The 21,779-nt window shown below is 41.1% G+C and overlaps 1 protein-coding gene across 1 annotated transcript in view; it reads left to right on the top strand.

Annotated features, from left to right (window-relative positions):
- Nucleotides 1-21,779, top strand: part of ndst1b (N-deacetylase/N-sulfotransferase (heparan glucosaminyl) 1b) — a 73,998-nt gene that overhangs the window by 2,891 nt on the left and 49,328 nt on the right. The window contains exon 2 of the mRNA XM_026938617.3: nt 17,564-17,657. The gene's annotated coding sequence lies outside the window, so the exon portion shown is untranslated. The remainder of the gene's footprint in view (nt 1-17,563; nt 17,658-21,779) is intronic.

Genomic DNA, 21,779 nt, shown 5'->3' with positions numbered 1-21,779 from the left:
ATATAATTACCACCATCTGACCAATCAGCATCGAGCATTCAGCAGTGCTGTGGTGTAACGTTTAATGAATCAAATTCTAATGCACACCGACGGTTATGTGTTTGTTCAGAGCTAAAGCAATACTCCAGTGGTTTTCAGAGTAATCCCATCCACAGCATCTGTAGCGTACCTGTGATTACACCAGACAAGAATGTCAACACGTTTTGCTGTACTGTGGAAAAAAAAAAAAACAACAATAAAAACCTATGTATTTGAGTCTTGGTTATATTGGATAAAGGGCAGTTGTTGAATTTTGTAAATAAGCATAAAAAAAAAAACCAGGACCGACAATATTAAATATTAGGTTGAACAACCCTGGAGTATTCCTTTAATGCTGAGTGTGCACATTACGTGACTTTAATTGCTTGTGATCAGTTGTTTGGTAGATGTTGGGTCGTGCACGCTTCACATTCGCTCACAGAAGAGGCTCACGCACAACACGATAAATCCCGCTTTCTCACGAAAATAAGCCAGAGAGCTGTCTATCATGTGACTTTGTGACTCGGTCCATATTTTATATGGAAACGAAAAAGAGATATAAGACAAAAATGTGGAGGAAGGATTGTTTAGGGAGACACAGACAGTGAGGGTTGTCTGTTCTGCAAAGAGAACGGGAGGCATAGTGGAAAAAAAAGTAGCTGGAGTATTCCTTTAATGCCAAGTGTGCACATTACGTGACTTTAATTGCTTGTGATCAGTTGTTTGGTAGATGTAGAGTTGTGCACACTTCACAGTCGCTCACAGAAGAGGCTCACGCACTACATGATAAATCCCGCTTTCTCACGAAAATAAACCAGAGCGCTGTTTATCATGAGACTTTGTGACCTGATCCATATTTTACATGGAAACAAAAAAAGAGAAATAAGACAAAAATGTGGTGGATAGATTGTTCAGGGAGATACGGACAGTGAGGATTGTCTGTTCTGCAAAGAGAACGGGAGGTATAGTGCAAAAAAGTAGCTTTTTTTTTTTTTTTTTTATTAAATTTCTCATTGAAACATTATTGTGCTTACATTTTGCCCTCTCACTCCCACACTTATAGAAGGATGATAAACTGGATTCAGGGATCTGCTGCACGTGACAGCAGATATATTTAATTTCCTTTCAGACTCTCATTGGCGGTTTCTTTGCACGGTTCTTGCTACTAGTTGCAGAGGGTTCACACTACAACCTCCATCACTGAGAAAATCAAACATGCATGGAAATATTTGAGCTTCGTGTAGGAATGTGCCTATATTTTTGATCCTTGTGAGGGAAGTCGGCGAGTGCCAAAAATAGTCAGTGACTGGGAAATCTGGGCTAAAATCATGTAGTGTGTGGGAGAATTAATAGTACAACTCGAAAGTGTTCTGGATTTGTAACATGTGTATCAGCCTTACGTCCGGATGAGCCGCTCTGTAAAGATTTTTGGAATCAGGAAGAAAGGGAAGGGACTTTCTATCTATAACCAGTAGCTTTATATGAACATCTCATCTGCTATGAGCTCAGTTGTAGGATGTTATGAGTTTAAGGGTTGTATTACTGCGATCCAAACCTATACATGACTGCTGAATGAACATTTTGGGGTCATGATGACAGGTCACTGTGGTCAGGTCACTGTGTGTTTATAATGAAACGATGTCGCTTCATTGTTCTGCTTACGAGGCTACCCCGAGAAATAAGCCTAAGCCGTATTAGGCACTAAACAGTTGAAGTGCTGATGAAGTAAAGAGAGCGTTAAGGTTTCTTAAGTAGCTTATAAGACAAAGATAAGTTACTAGAGGTTTGAGTTTTAAACCTGCTAAAGGAAATATGCCATGTAGCGTAAACAAAATACATTTTATCCTCCAAGCTTCACATTTCTTAGCGTTTAAGTGCAAAAGTTAAACAGACTGCAAAGGTCTTTTTTGAAAAGACAGAATCTTTATCTGGGAGCATTTTCTTTTTTTCTTTTTTTTTTTTTTAAAACACGCACACAAACCAATGTTTGGACAACAACAGAGGCTCTCACATTTCTTTAACCGGAAGGCTGAGCGAGGCTGAAGAGGTTAACAAACTCCACAGTAAGAAAAGACAAGCTGTTTGAATAGACACACACAGAGACGAACGCCTCTGTCTGGTTTGTGTTACTATAAATCTTCTCAGTTTGAAAGGTGAACGAGAGAGAGAGAGAGAGAGCCTAGAAGTGAATGGCTCGGCTTTAAGAAAAATCAAACGCAGTCTTTCAATAAAGAAAGCAAAGACCTTGTCAAAGATGCCGGAGGGAAGGCAGGGGAAGACCTCGAGTCAATAATGCAAGCTTCCAGACTGCCTGAGGTTAGTAGCCCAGGCCTGTGAGAGGTGAACTTTGAGCCTGCGTGATGCGTGGTGTTTTTCTGTTCATGCCTGTTAGAGAATATACTGTGCTTTCATATGCACTTCTGTACTGAATTAATTTGGCTGTAGGTAGGTCAATACTTGCGTCCTCGGTGTATTATCCCGTTTCAAAAGATGACAAAAAAGTAGAACGTGTGCGTGTCAGGTACAGCACTGGGAATATTCTGATCACATTTTCCCGAGGGTAACACCCCCCACTCTGTCTTTGATAGCGTATTGAAGCCAGATGACCTCGGGCAGCCCTCCAATCTGTAGCTCTGCTAATACTCTTCAGCTCGTGCTGTGCAGCACCACAGGGTTTAGCCCTTATGATAACGGGGAAAGTCCGCCATGAGCAATCAGACAAATTGGACAGGGCAAAGGGAATCCGAACGTTCTCCGAGACTCCCGCTGCTCTCCTTATAACTCTCGATCTATCTCTCTCACGCTGGCTGTCTGCTGAACACAGCTCTCGGCTCTATGTACTGGTGGAAGTTTATTTATAAAAGGCTGTTGCGTAAGAGAGACAGGAAATCATTTGAATCAGTATTGCTCCTGTGACAATTGAGGCAATTGAGGCCCTGCGTAATGAGCTTTGGTTCAGAAAACTGAAAAGTTTATGATTACAGATTTTACATAACGCTATAAATGTTAATCAACTGGTTACGGTTTTTTTTTTTTTCCTTTTTCATTTTTCTTTTCTTATTATGATGAGTCATTCTCATTCTCCAACTCTCTTAAGGATCGTAATTACTTGTATTGTTCACTCGCACAGAATTAGCTTAATTACCATACATGCATCCTGATGATTAGGCTAAAATTTTCAACACCACATGATGGAGTTATATTGATCTTACTCAGTGAGTTGTTGCTGAAAAAATGATGACGTATAATAGTGTGAACTTCCCTCTTTCAGGCGATACGATACAGTTAAACAAGTAACGATTCAATTCACTTCAATTCACTCCTGATTCAATACAATTCGATTCATTTCTGTTAAATTTAACATGCATTGTTATAGCCTAGTTTTGACTCTTCAATAAACAACAATTTCATAACCTTTATTAACCATTTTTGTTTTTCTGAGAATTGTGCTAGGGGCTCTTGTGCTTGCAAATAAAGTAACTGGTTACTTCAGTTATTGCCTTCGACTGGCTAGAAGTATGTGTTGGCGAGCGCTGAAAGAAGCTGCTAAAGCAAGCGTTACCTGGTGCGTCTATAGCTGCAGGCTCTCCTTAGGTTAAAGTTACTCCTGTCCCACCATTCCCACCCATATACACAAAGCTCCACCCCCAGAGCCTGGCTCATAGTGTTCACCTAGCATTAGCTTTAGCAGGTATTGTCACGAAATCATTTTTAAGCACACACATTGAACTGTTACAATTTATAACACTATAAACATGCGAAATTTGGCTCATCCTGATGCATGAGAATGGTCAAGACTGCCTTCGCTATCCCTTTATTCTTAGTAATGAAAAAAAGTATCTATTTGATTATTTATGTAAAGCAGGCCGTTCAGACCATTCAAAGATTTTTATATCGATTACGTTTACAGACGTTTCCAGGAGCAACATCGCTAATTATGCGCCCACCTTCATCCTCTTCAACAGTAATAAATTACTCCATTTTACACAATGGCTGCCAGAGTTTATGCTGGTTTTACTGCTTTTCTTATTTTTTTTTGAAGCATAGCATGTTTTTTTGCTCTTAGGGAAATTATCTAGCTGCGCTGGGAGCTTACCGATATCAGGCATATTTTTTCTGCCTGAACAGACTAACATGGGGGAGGAGTGCTTGCACCTTTAATACGTACTACTTAAGTGCTTTTTAATTTTCGATGGCAACATGGGCTCGATTTGAACCTGATCTAAGCTTGTAAACCGAAGTGGCCGATGCTCCACATTGAGTGTTGAACCGATTTTCCGATATATTGTTTTTTTCCCCTCTTTACACACCTATTTTGCAATACAAAGCAGCAAATGTGTTTAGTGTATTCGATTAGACACCATATTTCCAGGAGATGTACAAGTCCAATAAACTGAAATTAGGCTTAATAATGCTCTTCGCAGTCTTGGCTGGTTCTAATTAATGAAGCCATGATGATAGTGCTGGCCTTCAAAATAACACTGAGATACAGCCAGGAATGCATTGGCCTAGCATAGTTTTATCTCTATCCGCAAAGCTGTGATAAGCCTTGACATTGTCTGCTCTACCCCCTTTTTAAAATGGGTTAGTCGTGAGATCATTGTATGGTACTTATATATCTTTGGTTTCATGAGTGTTCTGTCCATCAGGTCTCTTCCAGTGTAGCAGATGAACACGTTCTTAGTGGTTTCTTTTCCCTCTGCATAATTAAAAAACATGTTGACCCATTGCATAATGTAGCGCTTTCTTCTCTAATTAATGTTTCCTTTTTACTGGCATTCTGATTAGTTGTGGCAGAATGTTGACATGATTTAATTGCTCATCAGTAATTAAAAGCATCTTTGTATGTGCAGGGACTTTCAGCCAAACTGAGATCTGAAGTCTCACTCAGGCAGACTAATGAATGGAACGGGCTCTGATTTGTAGAACAATTGCTTTTACATCAAAACCTTCCGAGAGGTTAACAGGCACTGCAGAGATTTCTTCATTAACTGTTTTTCTTTTTTTTTTTTTTTTTTAAAGATCAATGCAGATAATGCAGATCCTTTTTGCATATTTTAGGAATTACCGTTAGCACCACTCCTGAACTTGAACATATTTTTCGGCTTTTCTTGTGACCTGAAGTCTTGTAGAAATCAAAAAACGACATCTGATATGTTAAATATTGGTCGTTTGTGTGTATGGTAAAGCACTTAGCACTCTGCCGAAGGCTATTCTAGAGACTTTTGTCAATTGCACTTTGTCTGTTAAGCATTTGAAAAATATGAACATGAAAAATGTGTGTGAGTCGCATGTTTTGGTTGCCTGGAAACCTTTTTGACAAGGCTAAAACATGACATGGCATGTTATAGGTAAAAAAATAAAATAAAATAATCCATGACGGCGTGGTGTGATACCACCCTGTACATCTCTTATACTGATGATATCTGAATTTAAACACAACTAATATTGTGTTACAAATAATATTGTGTTACAGATGAGATGTCGGTTGATCTTAGACGTGGATCGAGGACTGTGACTCTCTCAAAGCTCTTCTCTCAGAAACAATATCTCTTTTAACCACACTAGTCAGAGGTCATTTAAAATAAGACCTCATATAGCAAGATTTGTCCAATTATTAAAGGTCTATTTAGGTTGAGTCTGTGCCCACTGTAGCCTCTGATTCCTGTTCTTGGCTGACAGGAGTGGAACCCAATGTGGTCTTCTCTTCTTTTGTAATCCATCTGCCTCAAGTTTTGACATGTTGTGCATTCTGAGATGCTTTTCTGCTTACCACGGTTGTAAAGAGTTGCTGTAGACATCCTGTCAGATTGAACCAGTCTGGCCATTGAGATGATATTTTTTCCTCATTCTGATGCTGGAACATGTGAACATTAATTCTGAAGCCCTTGAATGAGTGTATATAACAAAAACCAAAAGGAAATGCAGTGCAGAGTAAAAAAAAAATTCTAAGGAGCATGTCAGGGTGCAGCACTGCTTAGGGAAAAGTAGGAAGTTTAGTTTAGTTTTGGTCAGCAAAACCTAGTTCTTCAGTTTATTTGCTAGCTGTTGTGTTTGGTAGTTACAGAGTTAGCAATGTAATGTATTTCCAACAGTGGCAGATTACACAGCCAACGTGTTTTCCGTGCATTTGCGTTCTCTTTGCTGAGAAATAGAGGCTGTTGTAGTATGATTTTGGGCGGTCCCAGTGGGAGGTGGTTGAGAAATTTCTTCGGAGCTGGACACAAAATGGATGAGAACCACTCGAGTATGGAACTTGATCAGGTATGGGAAAAAAAAATTGAACAGAGAGATGTTAATGGACAGAAATGCGTTTTAATCAGTCAGCATTGAGGTAGCCATCTGATCATACACCACGACAAAATATCTTTCACAAATATCTGTGTACTGTTCATTCCAAGATCGTGTTAATCTTCAAGCGCACCTGCTTAAACTTCCTGGTCTCCAGGTGCCTGCTTGTGGGAGTTCAGGCCCATAGTCCGAGAGCGCCCGTGGCCACACCTCTACGCCAGCTCACGTTCCGTTGAGCAAGTGGAAAGAGTAATTAATCTTCAAGAGGAGCATGCCAAAGCGAGGGACTGCATAACTGCTTGTCTTCTTTGCGGGGGCGCTGCTGAATCCTGGCTGCCCTCAACCCCCTCCCTCTTCCTCACATTGTCCAAGTGATGCCATCTGGTCATCAGGTTTCTTTCCTCTTGTTTCCTGCAAGCTCTTCAGAGGCACAGCTTGTATTCATTATCTTTAGAAAGGACTCGGACTGATCTGTATTGGGTTAATTTGCCATTTACGTTTCCGGATAGGTGGAAAAACAACTCCAGATCAGAATCACCGTAAACCGGTCGTTTATATATTTGGTGATATTAAAATGGGTTTGTAAACAGGTTTACAATCCTGTAGGTCCTGGTTAGGTCATTGTGCTGTCAGAGTAACTCCTGAGCATCAGGGAATATTTGGACACTTACACCAGAAACAACTCTAGCCTCGGCATCCTGGACTTCCAGCAGTTGTGTGTGATTTTTCATTCAAATACCAATGATATTGGATCTCTGACGGAACGGAGTGTTAGAATTCAATTTGGCTTCTGTGTCTAACCAAGTAAAATGCCTCAGTGCCTAGAAAGCTGCTCTCCTGCGAGCTTTACTGATGTGTTTCACACCTGAAATATGAGTCTACTTTGTACATTTCTCATGCATGCGCATTTCATGAGGATGCAGTCAGTCGTGTAGGTTCCAGGAGTCACATCATCTTTACTCAAAGTCACAGAAATGTTTATGTTCAGACGCCTGGCCAACACATTATGTCCTGAAAGAGGTACTGGATTAGATTATATGTAATGGGATATTGACTGCTATTCATGCTAGGGGTGTAATGATATGTATCGTATCATTTGATATGAGGCTCTTGATACATCTGGGTATCGAACAATACATTCAACAGACGCTAGCTCTTTGTCATAAAATACCGCTTATGTTCTGTGAGGTGTAACGTTCGCATTAGCAAGTGACAAACCAACAGGCGACCATTCATTTTCTACTGTACGTAAGCATGTACATTGGCTGTGTACTGAGCCGAGATTTCGGTGACATCAACAAGCGACAGCGCAAAATTGCGACGTGTGAGTTTTCAACTTTATGCAAATTAGGTATGATGTGGTAAAGCTATTGGCTTCAATCCTATGGCATGTGTGGCACATATATTTTTTTTTAAAGACATTTTCTTTAGTTCCCATCATTTAGTTCTCTTTAGTTCCTACCATTTATTTCCTACTTAATATTTAGTGTATGTCACAAATCAAAGAATAACCATGGTTTGATCTTATCCTGTCATATACAGCCTCTCAATGTATATAGTCACATTACGAAGGAAAAATAAAGCTTGGAAGAAAGTAGCAGAGATTGTTGATGCCCCTCGAGAGTGTACATAGATGGTATAGTTAGCATTCACACCTATTTTTTAGAAGTCATTTTAAACAAAAACAAATCGGACACTGTAGCAAACCATGTGCGGTAGGCTATACATTTTAGCTACTACTGTTTCTTGTCCGAATTACAAAACTGGATGGATGGTGCATGCTCACAGACGACATTAGCGCTCACTACATTCCCACAAGAGACAAATGACAAGTGACACAAGCAACCTGTGTCTAGCTAGTATGAACGCAGGGTTAATGAAACCCACGTGCCCTCCTCTGAAAAAAGTAGCTTCCTCTTTATCTCGAATCGGGTTTAAAAAAAAAAAAAGCTTGACCTAAGAGCACTTTTTTTTTTCTCGAGTTTATACGCTAGCATACTAGCATACTGCCTATTCGAGACCAAGATGCAAAACAGTAAGAAAAAAAAGGAAATTCAATTTTAATAACTTTTTACGAGAAAGAAACCCAGTACACACCCTTTAATTATACACATGCCCCTTGTTTCACCCCGCCGTCATCCTTACTGACAAGTGTACAATAGCTTTGCAGCGTTTCCAGCCCACCATTCCCCCAGCTTGCCTCTCCACCCTCTCCTTACGAGCTGCTGAAGTCTTTATTCAGTGACTTGTTCGGACTTGTTTTATATTTGCACCGCAGTATTAGATCTTGAATGAGTCGTCTGTCGTAAATGGGACACTGATGAAATACCCTTAGGTTATTTATTGGCAGCGCTGTGGTGGCTTGTTTTCCCAGCGAAGCTGCTGCTGCTGCCTTTTGTCCTGTTCCTGTTTAGTCTGCAAATGAAATATTTCAGAGATCAGTCTCGAAAAATCTCCATATTTGTTCCGGTGTAGCAGGAGACGTTTTATAATTTATAAGTAATGAATAAAAAACAATTTTTCCACTGTTTTTGGAAAATAATCCATGATGCAGTGTTGGGATTGTTTATTAGTTAACAGCACACTGCAATTTTGAAATTATTAATGAATGACACGTAGCGTTTTAATAGACATTATTTAGATTTAATGTTGTGGAATGGCTGCAATATAATTTATCATTTACGTTACAGCTGCTATAAACAGTCATTTCCTCCTAGCCTCGTCATGTTATCCAGAAACTGGGAAGCGCAAACTCCTCAATCCTGTGGTGGAAAATCTACTGACCATTACAAAGCGCTGACACTGGAGACTCCTTCCACGTTCCATAAACGTTAAATAAACATCTCCTTCCCGAAACCTCTACCCTATCAACGATTACACATTTTTCTTTCTTAGATAACAACAGGTCTTTCAATAGGCATAGATTACGCTGATTGTCCACCATGTGAGTACCTGTGAGTGAGCTGTTGCTATAGAAATGTTAACGTATTAGAACAAGCATATGGATATAAACCCGTGATTTGAATTACAGCCTGTCGGAGGTGCTGTTATAGGATCTTCTGGCCAATGAGATTCAAGAATTCACCAGCTCTGCGCTATAACATAAACTTGATACACAAACTATTTTGCCACACAATCACATTCCTAATGGCTTGTAGTCAGAGCGTCCTTGTTTTAAGTTCCACTCGAATTATTAATCACGCATTGCATCAGCATTATGCAGGGTTCTACCACGTATGATGAAATAAGTTATTCAGACGGTGACCTTGATTTGTGATCTAATGTCTTTGTGTGTGTGTGTGTGTGTGTGTGTGTGTGTGTGTGTAAACAGCTCAATAGCTATGACGAATGAAAGCATCCTAAGCTACTGTTGAAAAGGTCAGTGGACTTGCTTGTCGTTAAAGTAAGTGGATATTGAAGAGCCAAATCGAAAGGACAATACGCCGGATCTCCTGCGCCTTGTTCAAATGTTTACTAGCCCAATAAAGAGTAATGTGCATCATTATTCCCAAAGAGCCCAGAAAATAAGCGTTCTGTTTTCTGAGGCCGTCGAAGAGGCCTCTTTTTTTTCCCAACTTGTCAGTCCAAGTGTCGAGACCTTTTGCACGATCTTGGCACAGACACACTTTTGATTACTTTGGCACAGGAGAAGATTGAAGTTCAGATGTCAAGAGTGCCGGCAAAAGAAGTGGCTTGTTTTTCTGCCTTGCCCCCGATGTTTTGCCAGAGAGCTGACAAGTCAGTGAATTGTCATGCTGAGCTGGAGAGCGAGATGAAAAGTGGTTCAAGTCCAGTGCTCTTTTCTGCAACAGAACTCCTCTAGTGTCTCTTTCCCCTGCTGCTCTATAACCTACACCTCTCACTTTAACGCCGGTGTGAAGTCGTAGAAATTTGAGAGCCGTGCAAGCACCGGGGCAAAGCAAGCTGATTAAATGTGTTAAAAGTGAAGATGCTGCAGGGGTTGGGCATTCAGAGCTCTTCATGTGAGTGCTGCTAAGGTCGTCTTTAGCAGAACCTTTATTGCTGCTTAGCTCCTGGCTAACTTTTCATTCAAATCAGACATGTCATTGAACTCATTATTACCTTTCTACAATTTTTTCTACTGCCATCAGCGGAGATTTGCTCTTGCCTGAGAATGCTGCAATCCAACTAGAAGAATTTCTGCCCTCAGAACAGGAAAAAACCAAAGAAAACATCGCCTTAGCTTGGAAATCGTACTCGGAAAGACGGCAAGGTCTCTTCAACCCCGAGTTCAGCAGTTGACATGATGTGTCATCATGGCCGTTCACAGGGTCAGGAGTAAATAAAATATTTGGTTAAATCTATAAACATGGGCTATACATACAGTTCACTGTTTTGAGAAAGTAAATACATCATAATCTCATCACGCTAATGTTAGACGGCTAGCTTGTTCACGCTTTCATGGAGGCGTCCATGTTTTTCCCCATTTTGTAGCTTGAATGCACTCAAAATTTCCGTAATTCTGAGTTTTTACCCCACATAGGGTAGCTTGATTTACAGATGGGGGTTTTATTCATTTATTTTACAAATTATTTTTACGAACATCGTTCTGACTGCAAATATACGGATTTTGTGTGCTAACATTTGGAAACGTTACTGTGAGTAACATTCAAACAAGCCACATTTAAATTAAGGCTATACATGCTATTTTAGTCTTTTTCACTCTCATGACTTTTTCACTCTCATGCACTAGCACTAAAAACAGACTAATTCCTCCTGCCATCTACCTCCGCTAATTCCTCAACGACATCACATGACTCTTACTCAAAATATGCTGAAAAGTTTATCGAATATGGATTCCCAAGCGTGACGAACAGCAAAAAGTGTTGGTACACTGCAGAAACAAAGAACCCAGTTATTTCTTTGCATGCACTGTGCTATGTAGCTGTCCAAGTCACTTTTTATCCTGCTTTTCTCTGCAGCGTGTCTCAAAACTGCTGACGCAAGGGCTGTTGTCTTTTTCGCACCTGAAATTTTAAGAGTCTGTTATTGTTGTTGTAGCTTCCACTGTCCTGCATTCACAGGCACATCCGATATAAACACCATCAGCATGAAATGGTCAATTATCCCCTTCCTCCACTGCCTGTTCTTGTTAGGGAAAGTATAAATCTGCAGAAAAGAAGAGGGGAGAGAGGGAGGGAAGAGAATGGGCCTGCTGAGTTTATTTGAAAATCCGAATCCGAGATCCTGCTCTTGCTAATTACATCCAAGCATTGGAAATGAAAAAAATATATTTTAGCATCTCGGTTTCAGGAGTCATTCTGAAGAGATCCGTCTGGCATATTGAGATACGAAATCACTGTATCCTCTAGCAACAGAATGTTGGTCATAGAAGATTGGGCCTGTGGGACATGTGGCAAAGAAAAAAATGTATGACTCATTTGCAAGGGCAGACATTGAGTCCATATCTATAACTTCTCCATGAGGCGTTAGCTAATAGAAGAGACTTTGTCAAGCGCTGGTCTTGGCCATTCCCCGGTGTCCTGCAGTGCTGAGTTCTTAATCATACCGCATCACTGTGATCTGGTGGAAAATTTCTGCAGGGACGCTACGCGTGGGCGATGACTTGCTATTCTCCGAGTTCGGCGCTACTGAAAACTAATTAATTCAGGAACATGCATCCAGGCGAGTCTTTTAATTTATGCATGCTTACACGTATGCCTCTAAGACTCTTGCCAAATGTGCTGTGAAAATTTGATGGCACAAAAATAACTAACTGGAACAATGGCTCAAAGCTGAAGACTCTTCTAACTGGGATCTAAGATCTGTGTGAACTTGGTGCAAATGCTAGGGCATCTTCGTATGTCTGGCTTATTTGTGGTCGAGAGGTTCTTCACTGCCATTGGCTCACGTGTATTCAGCTTTCTGTCTACCTTCTGAGGGGTATTTTTTTGAAAAGTACTTTTCAGACAATAAGATTTAAGGATAAGAGTTTACACAGAATGGTGAGGGGGAAAAAAAAAAATCATCATGTGAATTCTGTAGAGCGGAAACGTCTTGTTGTTGACAGAGGTCAGAGGTCAGAGGAGAAAGACCAGACTGGTTTGGAAACCTGACCCAGATGGACAGGAGACCACATCAGGTCAGTTAAGAACATGGAATCTGATGCTACAGTGGGTACAGGATCACCCAAACTGGACAGCAGTGGGAGATCATGTATTAATTATAAATATTGACGTTTAAATTGTTCATGCTGGATTTTTCCTTGAAGGGAATTGGATTATCTGATTGTTAAGGATATGAGAGTCTGTGGTCTGGGAAGAGTTGTTTCTTCCACATCACCACCATAATAAACTACCGCCCTATTTTATTATTGTATCCTTTGCAGTATTAACACACATGGGATGGTGAGGCCCTGTTGACGGGAACAGCGCTAAAGTGACCGTCTTTGAAAAATCTTTTTAAAAAAGCTTGGGCTGGGCACTGTGATTTGTCGATGTTGTCATATCCCAGAAGAGCTTTTAGCACCTGGGTGAGGCAGTGGGCCAGTCTACATCCCAGAGTTCTGAGGGAAGGGGGGAAAATCTGAAGCCACTCTCAGAGCCTGGAAACGTATTCACATCTATCAGGGCTAAAATGGAGCAGCAGGCCCACTCCTACAACTGCTGATTCATCCGGACAACTGGGAGATGCATTCCACGCTGGCTTTGGGGGGAGAAACCATTAGATCTACTCCTCCGCTGATATCCGAGATTGCTATTTGCACCAGGAATAAGTCAGTGATGTTACTATACGCTTTCGATACCTATCTGTATTCCCATGCCCATGCTTGCAGATGAGTTTCACAGAGGACAAACCACAGGAAAAAAAAAAAGAAATAAAATAAATAAAAAGGTCTTAAATTGAAAAAAAAATTTTTGGAGCTCACTGCTATTTTCTCCATGGTCCCTATTCTGCAGAAATGTCCTCTGGTCATTCAGTAGGTAATGAAAAATGTGGCCCGCTGTGGATGGAATTTAAAATTGTAGCCCGAGGACACCATTCATGACATTTTTGTCAGTTAAAATGCCTTTCTGATGTGCAAAGGCACAGTAAGTCTTGCCGGAGGCAATGCTTTGCTGATGCCGTTGTAAGGAACACGGTGTAGCTTTTGCACCCAAACATAGCTCTAGTTTTGAGCCCCCCTCAGAGACATTCACCAATGCTCGACTAGACTGCTTTCAGCCTTGGTTCAGACACAGCAGGGGAAAGCGGTGTGTTCAAATGCTGCATGAGTAACAAGCATCCATTTTAGTGAAATGATCAGGCATAACAGCTTTGATTATTTCGCTTTGACTTTGAATTTAAACTCCTTGTTCTCAGCATCCCTGTAACCATGCATGGGCAAACAACTGCTGGTTTAATCCGGTCTGCCAGACAGTCGATTCTAATTCCAGCGTACTATCCTACAGTAAGTCAATACCACTGTTAGACGCATAAGCGCAATTTAAGCACATTTTACAGCAGATGCGGTAAGCGCAACGCGTAGAGCGGCAGCGCTTCCCGTACACTCCACGTCCATATGACCTTTTGTACTGGACATTTGTGGCAATGATCGAAAGAAATTGCGGCAATAATCGTACGCTAATTAGAATTCAATTATTATAGAAAAATTACTGACAGCTGTTATGTAGAAATGTGCAGATAGGCTAGCAAGGTGATTTTTGTGTTGATTTGTATGTTTTCAGTTTGTCCTTCTATCAATCTGTCCATCTATCTGAGATTTTTCCTTATCACGATATCTCAGGAATGAGTGGTTGAATGTTTGCAGGATTCATGTTTAGGAACTCAAGGTTAATTTTCTGGTTAAATGTATGATTTTTGCCATTGGGCCGTCCGTGTACGTGTGCGTCTGTCCGAGATGCTCGTTAACGCGATTTGTCAACAAGAGGTGGTAGAATGTTTGTGGGATTTATATGGAATTAGCATTGTAACCAGCATATGAACTGATTAGAATTTGAAATTGATTCAAACAGGGTCAAGGTCACAGCAAGGTCGAATGTCTGATAGTTTTTCTTCAATAACTCCATTCATGTTTGAAGAATACCTGAAGCGTATTTTTCTGGCATACAAACTACTAACAAAAGGACTACGGTTGTTGGTGGCGGAGGCATGCGCACCGACAATGCTGGCATCTAGTTCGACTTGTTCTGCTGTTTCTTTGCAATGGGGCATGACACACACCCAGTTTTCACATATCTGTAAGATGAAGTGCAGCTAAATGTCACACAAAAGTTGTAGCTTGATAAACATTGACAGAAGTAGGGTTCTGAGGGGTCGAACACGGGTACCCCTGAAAAGTAGTTTTTGCTATTCATCATGGAAATCATTACAAGTCTGCACATTATGGCAGATTTTGATTTTACATAAAATATTACGTAAACATACCAAGTTATCTTCATAGCCTGTACACTAGGAAAGAGAGAAAAAAAAAAAACAGGGCATGGCACGTCGTGAAGAGTGCCTGGGCCAAATGTTGAAATGGCCACCATTTTGTAACAAATGAGAGTTGACTCCACTGACTTTTTTTTTTTTTTTTTTTTTTTTGATTTGTTAATTAGGTTGCATATAGACTTACCTGTTATCATAAAACAGTTACTTGTATTCGTTTGTGTTTATGTATTCGTTTGTGTTTATGTATTCGTTGTGTTATTTCAGAGAAACGCAGACCAAATAGTATATATCTAAAAAGTATCTAAAAGGAAAATAAAGTATGTGACCCCCAACCCAGCATCCTAACTATGCCCCCTGAGCTTAAAAACTTTTCCTATCCCTGTTCTGAACTGTTATCTGAAGTTGTAATAGGATGAAGTGCTTTCTCTCATCCTCTGCTTGTCTTTATTCCACAGCGAGCTGATGATAACATCGGTTTGAGGAAGCGCGTGCGTGACGTGATTGCAGTGTTAATTCTGGTTCTTGAGAATTCTATATTGCTCGAGAAGCACACATCTCTCATTTTACCAAGAAAAAGTTTTGCATTTTCAGAATATGTTGACATCCATGTCTAGTTGGTTTATGCAGCGTCTATGCATAAGCATTATCTTAATCTTCACTTCTCTGGGGGATTATGTTTAATTTGTTATTCGGTTGCTTTTCTTCCAGCCTTAATTGCTGTTCAGCAGTGTCACGATTAACAATGCTTAGCACAACCTTAGCGAACACTAATTCTCCTGGGAAATAAAAGTTGAATTTAATTTAATTACATTGGATAATTTTTAGACTTGGAAGACTAGAGAAGAAGCAAAGATTTGGCTCAGACGGTGTAATCTTTAGAAGCAGACCTGCATCTTTGGTCTTCGCACTCAAACTGAAGCAGCTGCATTGCTCTGTGTGTGTGTATATGAAGGAGTGTGTGTATGTGTGTGTGTGTGTGTGTGTGTGTGTATGAAGGATGGCCTCAGCTGTTCAGACAGGCACCAGTGAAGTGTGACTCTGTTATTGTTGGCTGTCCTCCCAGCTCACCTTCACTGTTTTCTGAAGCTGTGACACATGCCAGCTGAAGATATAAGACCCTTGGGCAGCTGCAGTAACCATTGACCAAGCCTCCTCACTTTTATTCGAACTTCAGAAAAGGGGACAAAAATGTCAGTCCACCTACATAACACTGAATTCTATCATGAAGCACTGAGAGCCCTGTATCAACACTCATACTGAGTGCAAAATACCTCATCAAGACAGAAGAGGTGTAACGATATGCAAAATTTAAATACGATTTTGCTGTTAGCTAGTTGTGTTGTCCAAGTCACTCAGCTCTCAGTAGCCCTTTACATAGTTTTGAATCTTGCGTTCTCCACTATACTGAGTAAAGTCTCGTATCTACAGCTATGGACATCCCAGTCGCCGCAGAGATTTCTTTTAACCCGGATTGAGTCGTGTTTTTGTCTACTTCCACCGACCGACTCGGCCGCAGATGCGTGGACATGTTTGCGGAATTAGCATCAGTGTAATGCCTCTCCTGATGCTGTGGCTATGTTCACAGACCCCTGGACCCCACTTTAAGAACCACTGACTTACAAAATATTTTTTGTGCCTCCCAAGTGGCGCAGCAGAAAAGCCTTCGCCATATTGTCCGGAGATTGTGAATTCAAATCCAGACAGTGCCACAGCCATCGGTGGCTGGGGGTTCAAGAGAGCAGAATTGGATGTGGTCTCAGGGTGGGACATTCATGGACGTCTGCGAGCTCATGTATGTGGAAGGGGTAGATAGCACTTTCCTCCGAGTGTGTCACGCACGCAGCTTGAGCAGCAGTTTGGAAAAAAATGTGGCTGGCTGGCTTCACGTGTCTCTGAGGAAGCACGTGTTAGTCTTCTCCCTGCCAGGTTTGTAGCTGCTGTGCGATGCAGGAGAGCTAACTGGTGGGTGGGAATTGGCCAAAACCAAGTTGCAGGGGGGAGGAAAACAAAAAAGGCTTAAAGCCTGATTACCAATCTAGTAAAGGTTTTTATGTCTTGGCGGGGTGATGGGAATATCTGATAGTTTTGACTTTTTGTTAGTGGAGTCAAAGTTAGGCTTAGGCTTAGATTTAGCTGCATTAGTTATGTCAGTGGAAGGTCCTCACAGGGATAGTAAGACAAATATGTGACAGTGTATGTGTGAGATGATCTTACCTCACTGCCAGATTTCATGTGAGAACAGGCCTGGCTTTTCTCCAGCGTCACCGATGCTACACTGAATCTGCCAATCCAGCCATGGCCCTGATCCAGCAGCTCAGATTTGGCTATTCCTTCCTTTCACTTGTGTGTAATGTGGCCGTCTATGATGTATCTTTTTCAAGATAAATGCCCCTCCCTCTGGAAGCATCTCGTTCTCATGTCTGGCAAAGGAAGCCTGAGCTGAAATCGTTTCTAGACAACACACTGGCTGGGAAAGGGAGAAATTGACCTGTCGTTGTCGCTCCTGTTGAGCATCAGAGCAAGACACAAGATCTGAATTATTAACCATCCCTCATGTCCCGCTTCCTGTTTATGTAGTGCCTAGATCTCATTGAGATTTGGAGGTGCAAATCTGCAGCGTTCAGTCAGTAAATGTCAGGGTGATTCATACAGCGTACTGTCATTTTATCACCAACAGTTTCTCTGTTTCAGCTGTTAAAACAAAGACTGAGGTGTCGCATAATGCATCATAAATACATCTGTATTACAGCTCTTTCGTGCTTGTGCAGTAATCTTTTTGAAGTCCGTCCAGTTTCTCCTGTGTGTACTCCTGTCATTGCTTGTTTAATCGATGCCTTGTGAATTTTTTTTTTTTTTGCAGGAATGCCTGTGGAGCCTCCCAGGGCTCAAGTACAGACCCAGAACTCCACAAGCAGCCGCTTTTGATGAGATCTAAGGAGAAGAGATTCCTAGAGGTATGCATTAACCAATGTGATGTGTAGGCGAATCTCCAAGCAACAAAATAGTTTTATTGGTTTGGGATAGTGCTGAGAGTTATGATACCTGAGAATCCATTTTCTGAGAATGTCATGGATTCCTTTTATTATAGTGCAGTGACTCACAGTAACAAATAGCTGATTGCGCTGTCATCGGACCTAAATATCACGACACACATAGAGTGCATCATGAAAGTATTGTGGGATGCTATTTTTGATGTTTTAGCCCACCCCTAGCTTAGGCTCAGACAAAGACCAAGATAAATATGTTGTTTAACACTTACAGGACCAGAAAGAAGTATTTTCTCATCTTCAACTGTCCAGTTTCAGTGAGCCTGTGCCCTCTGTAGCCTCAGATTCTGACAAGAGTAGGACCCAATGTGGTTTTCTGCTGTTGTAGCCCATCCATCTCAACGTTCAACGTCTTGAGATGCTTTTCTGCTCACCATGGTTGTAAAGAGTGGTTGTAGCCTTCCTGTCAGCCTGGCCATTCTCCTCTGACATCTCTCATGAACAGTGCATTTCTACCCAAAGAGCTGCTGCTCACTGAATGTTTTTTTTTTGTTTGTTTGTTTTTTTTGCATGATTCTAAGAAGAAGAAAGAAGCATTTGTTTGTTACATATACATTAAAGTACAGTGAAATTCTTCTCTTCGCATATCCCAGCTTCTTAGGAAGTTGAGGTCAGAGTGCAGGGTCAGCCGTCATACTGCGCCCCATGAACAGATGTTGTTAAGGGCTTTGCATTGGCAGCCTGGAGGTGCTGGGTTTCGAACCCTTGACCTTCTGATCAGTAACCCCAGCACCTTAACTTCTGAGCCCCCGCTGCCCCATTCTGAGACTGTTGTATGTGAAAATCCCAGGAGATCAGCAGTTTCTGAAATAGTTCAACCAATCCGTCTGGCACCAACAACCATACCATGGTCCTAGTCTAACTCAGTGAGATCACATTTTTTTCCCGTTCTGATGTTTGATGTGAACATTAACTGAAGTGCTTGAAGTACATCTACATGATCCTAAGCTTAGATGCTAAGCTGCATTTCATTCTACTAATATTTTTACTCTGCAGTGCTAGTTGAATCTACTCTAATCTAATGCGTAGGATTTCTGCCGCTTCCATGACCAACCGCAGACATATAAGCTACTCGCTAAGTCCTTTTAGTGGCCTAATGTACATCCTACTTATTTCCTGTAATAATGAGAAATAATGTGAAACAGCTGTAGATTTGTGAACACTTCAACATTTTTATTTGCTCCCTGCTACACTAGAACGGTGGTGGTGATGTTACAAGAATTCTTGATTTTGAGCTTTGATGCAAATTTAACAGCCCCTTACGCATAAAAAAAAAACGCAGCCATGTAATTCTCCTCCACGGTGTTCCAGCAAACCAAATGTGTAACCAGGTGCTTTAAAATTTCACACTGGGCTGTTTACTGGCACATCGGCATGAGGGTCTGTACGAGGTGTGCTATCTCCTGAAAGAGGCTTTTCAGAGACCTGAATTGTCGCCTTGGTGTGCCAGGGAGAAGGTAAAAAAAAAATGTGCCGCTTCGTGCCTCTGGTGGAGCTTAGAGGTTTAAAGCAGTGAAATTGAAGCAATGATTGTGAGCAGAACATGCAGGAGAAGGAATATTTGCAACAGTTGGCGTATGTGTTAAAGAGGCTTTGCAAAATGACATTAATATTGTGAGAAATTACAGCACAGTACGCTATGCGGGGAATAACATAACCCACCTAAGCATGCTATTATGGAGAAATAATCAACGAAAAAACCAAAAAAAGTGTTTTATTTCTGTTACACCACAGCAGCTTTCCAGCAATTTTTATCCATTTTTATCCATTATAGAACGACACACTGTAATTTTTATCCATTTATAGTTACACTTAATGTTGTGGAACATCTGTGAAAGAAGTATGGAACAGTTTTCACTCAAAGCACGTTTGTGAAATTGCCTGATGCAATTTTGCATTTATTAATGAACGATACGTTGTGCTTTTAAAATTTTTGGAACGTCCACAAGACAATGTCCTGTTCTATCTTGCATTATAGACATTAACTTATAAACTAGGAGTGTAAGCTTCAGGCTTCCATGACATACAATACAATTTCGATTTTTAAGGCAGCGATTCATTACTTGACGATACCACTGAACCTAGTATGATATGATATGATTCGATTTAGTAGCCAGTGATCTGGGGTAGTATGTCCTTTTTTTGATAATCGATTTATAATCACTTATAATGGAGTTATGATTGTTGCCTTGATTCATTTCAGTCATTGCATTTTAAATTGATTCTTTGGTCCAAATCGTAATATCTAACCGTTACACCCCAGTTATAAAAGGAGATCTGCTCACCAGCTTCTTCTGTAGATGTGAAATATTACTGAAACTCGTTCTTTTTGTATGTTGGCAAAAATGTGACATTTTTCTGACAGGCTTCTCACAAAACAATTGCAGTGCATATCAGATACACTACATGGCCAAAAGTATGTGGACACCTGACCATCACGAAACACCCATATGTGGTTCTTGCCCAAATTATAGACACACAATTGTCTATAAAATGGCTTTGTTTGCTGTAGCGTTACAATTTCCCTTCACTGGAACTAAGCGACACAAACCTGCATGCATGACGTGCACAAAGCGAGCTCCATGATGACATGATTTGCCAGGGTTGGTGTGGAAGAACTCAAATGTCCTGCACAGAGCTCTGACCTCAACCCCACTGAACTTCGCATCAGACCTCCTCGCTCAGCATCAGCACCTGACTTCATAATGCTCTTGTGAACACAGGATGAAAACAGATCCCCACAGCCATGCTCCGAAATCTAGTGAAAAGCCTTCCCAGAAGAGTGGAGCTTATTATAAGAGCAAAGGGGGAATAAATCTGGAATGGGATGATCAACAAGCACATATGAGTGTGATGGTCAGGAGTCCATATACTTTTGGCCGTATACTGTACCATGGAAGTGTGTCGTGATAGTTTTGCTGCATGACTCACATTTGGTCTCACGCTGTTTCTTTGACGAAATTGCTTGCGAAAATGTATGTTCATAGGAAGGACCATCTGCAGATATTTGGTATTTGGAAACAGGGACTGAGTCATTTCCTTTTCGCTGTCAAACGTGCTTTCTTTTCACTCTCCAAAAGTTGCATTTGGTTTACAGGAAACAAACAAATGGGTGACAAATTAAAGGAAAAAAATGCATAACATGTCTTAATAATGTGTTCCGCCATCATGTGCTACCAGAACAGCTTCAGTATGCCTCGGCATGGATTATAAAACTGTCTGGACCTGTACTGGAAGGATGAACACCGTTATATTGGTGTTTTGGTGATGGCGGTGGAGAGCACTGTCTAACACTTCGCCCCAAAATCCTCCACAGATGTTCAATTGAGTTGAGCTCTGATGAGTGTGAAAGCCATAGCATATGATTAAACATCATTTTAACACTCATCAAACCATTCACTGAGCCCTCATTCACTATGATTGGAGGTGGAGCCATGCTGGAAGAGGTCACGCCCATTAGAACTTTGCATTGCGTTGCAATGACCTTTCGCTTTAATGTGACTCGAATGCAGTCATGTCTGCAAAAATAAATGCCTCCCACATCATAATGAAGCCACTGTTTTTTCCTTTAATTTGTCACCCAATCTGGTGGCAGACGCATCGTACGTTCTTTTAAATAATTGTCACCCCCCCGGAGGCCTTCGAGAGCCCACGGCTGCCCACACTGAGTAGCGAGCTCTGATACCGTATCACTGCTTGTAGCAATTCATCTTTCATAAACCTCTTTTTCTTCTCCCCTCATGGAGGGAAATTGCGATAGAAGATGAATTGTAAACTTAAATGAATAATTCAAAGCAATCGGTGCAATCTGAATTATTTATAGGTGAGAGAGGCATCACTTATCGCCGGGCTGACGGTGTGATCTGCATCTCATCCTCCTGGAGGGAACATTCAGGTCTCGTTGCTCATTTTTTTGTTTTTGTCACGCTGCGTGGTCGCGTTACGAGAATCTGTTGTTTAGGGCGTAAACTTTAACATAGTATTGATACCTGACCTCTGATGTTTCCAGGAAGTTCTGCTATGGCGTTA

This window comes from Pangasianodon hypophthalmus, chromosome 15 (assembly GCF_027358585.1).
Source record: "Pangasianodon hypophthalmus isolate fPanHyp1 chromosome 15, fPanHyp1.pri, whole genome shotgun sequence".
NCBI lineage: Eukaryota > Metazoa > Chordata > Actinopteri > Siluriformes > Pangasiidae > Pangasianodon > Pangasianodon hypophthalmus.
Note: the sequence above shows the minus strand (reverse complement) of the source record. Positions and strands in the feature narration are given on the sequence as shown.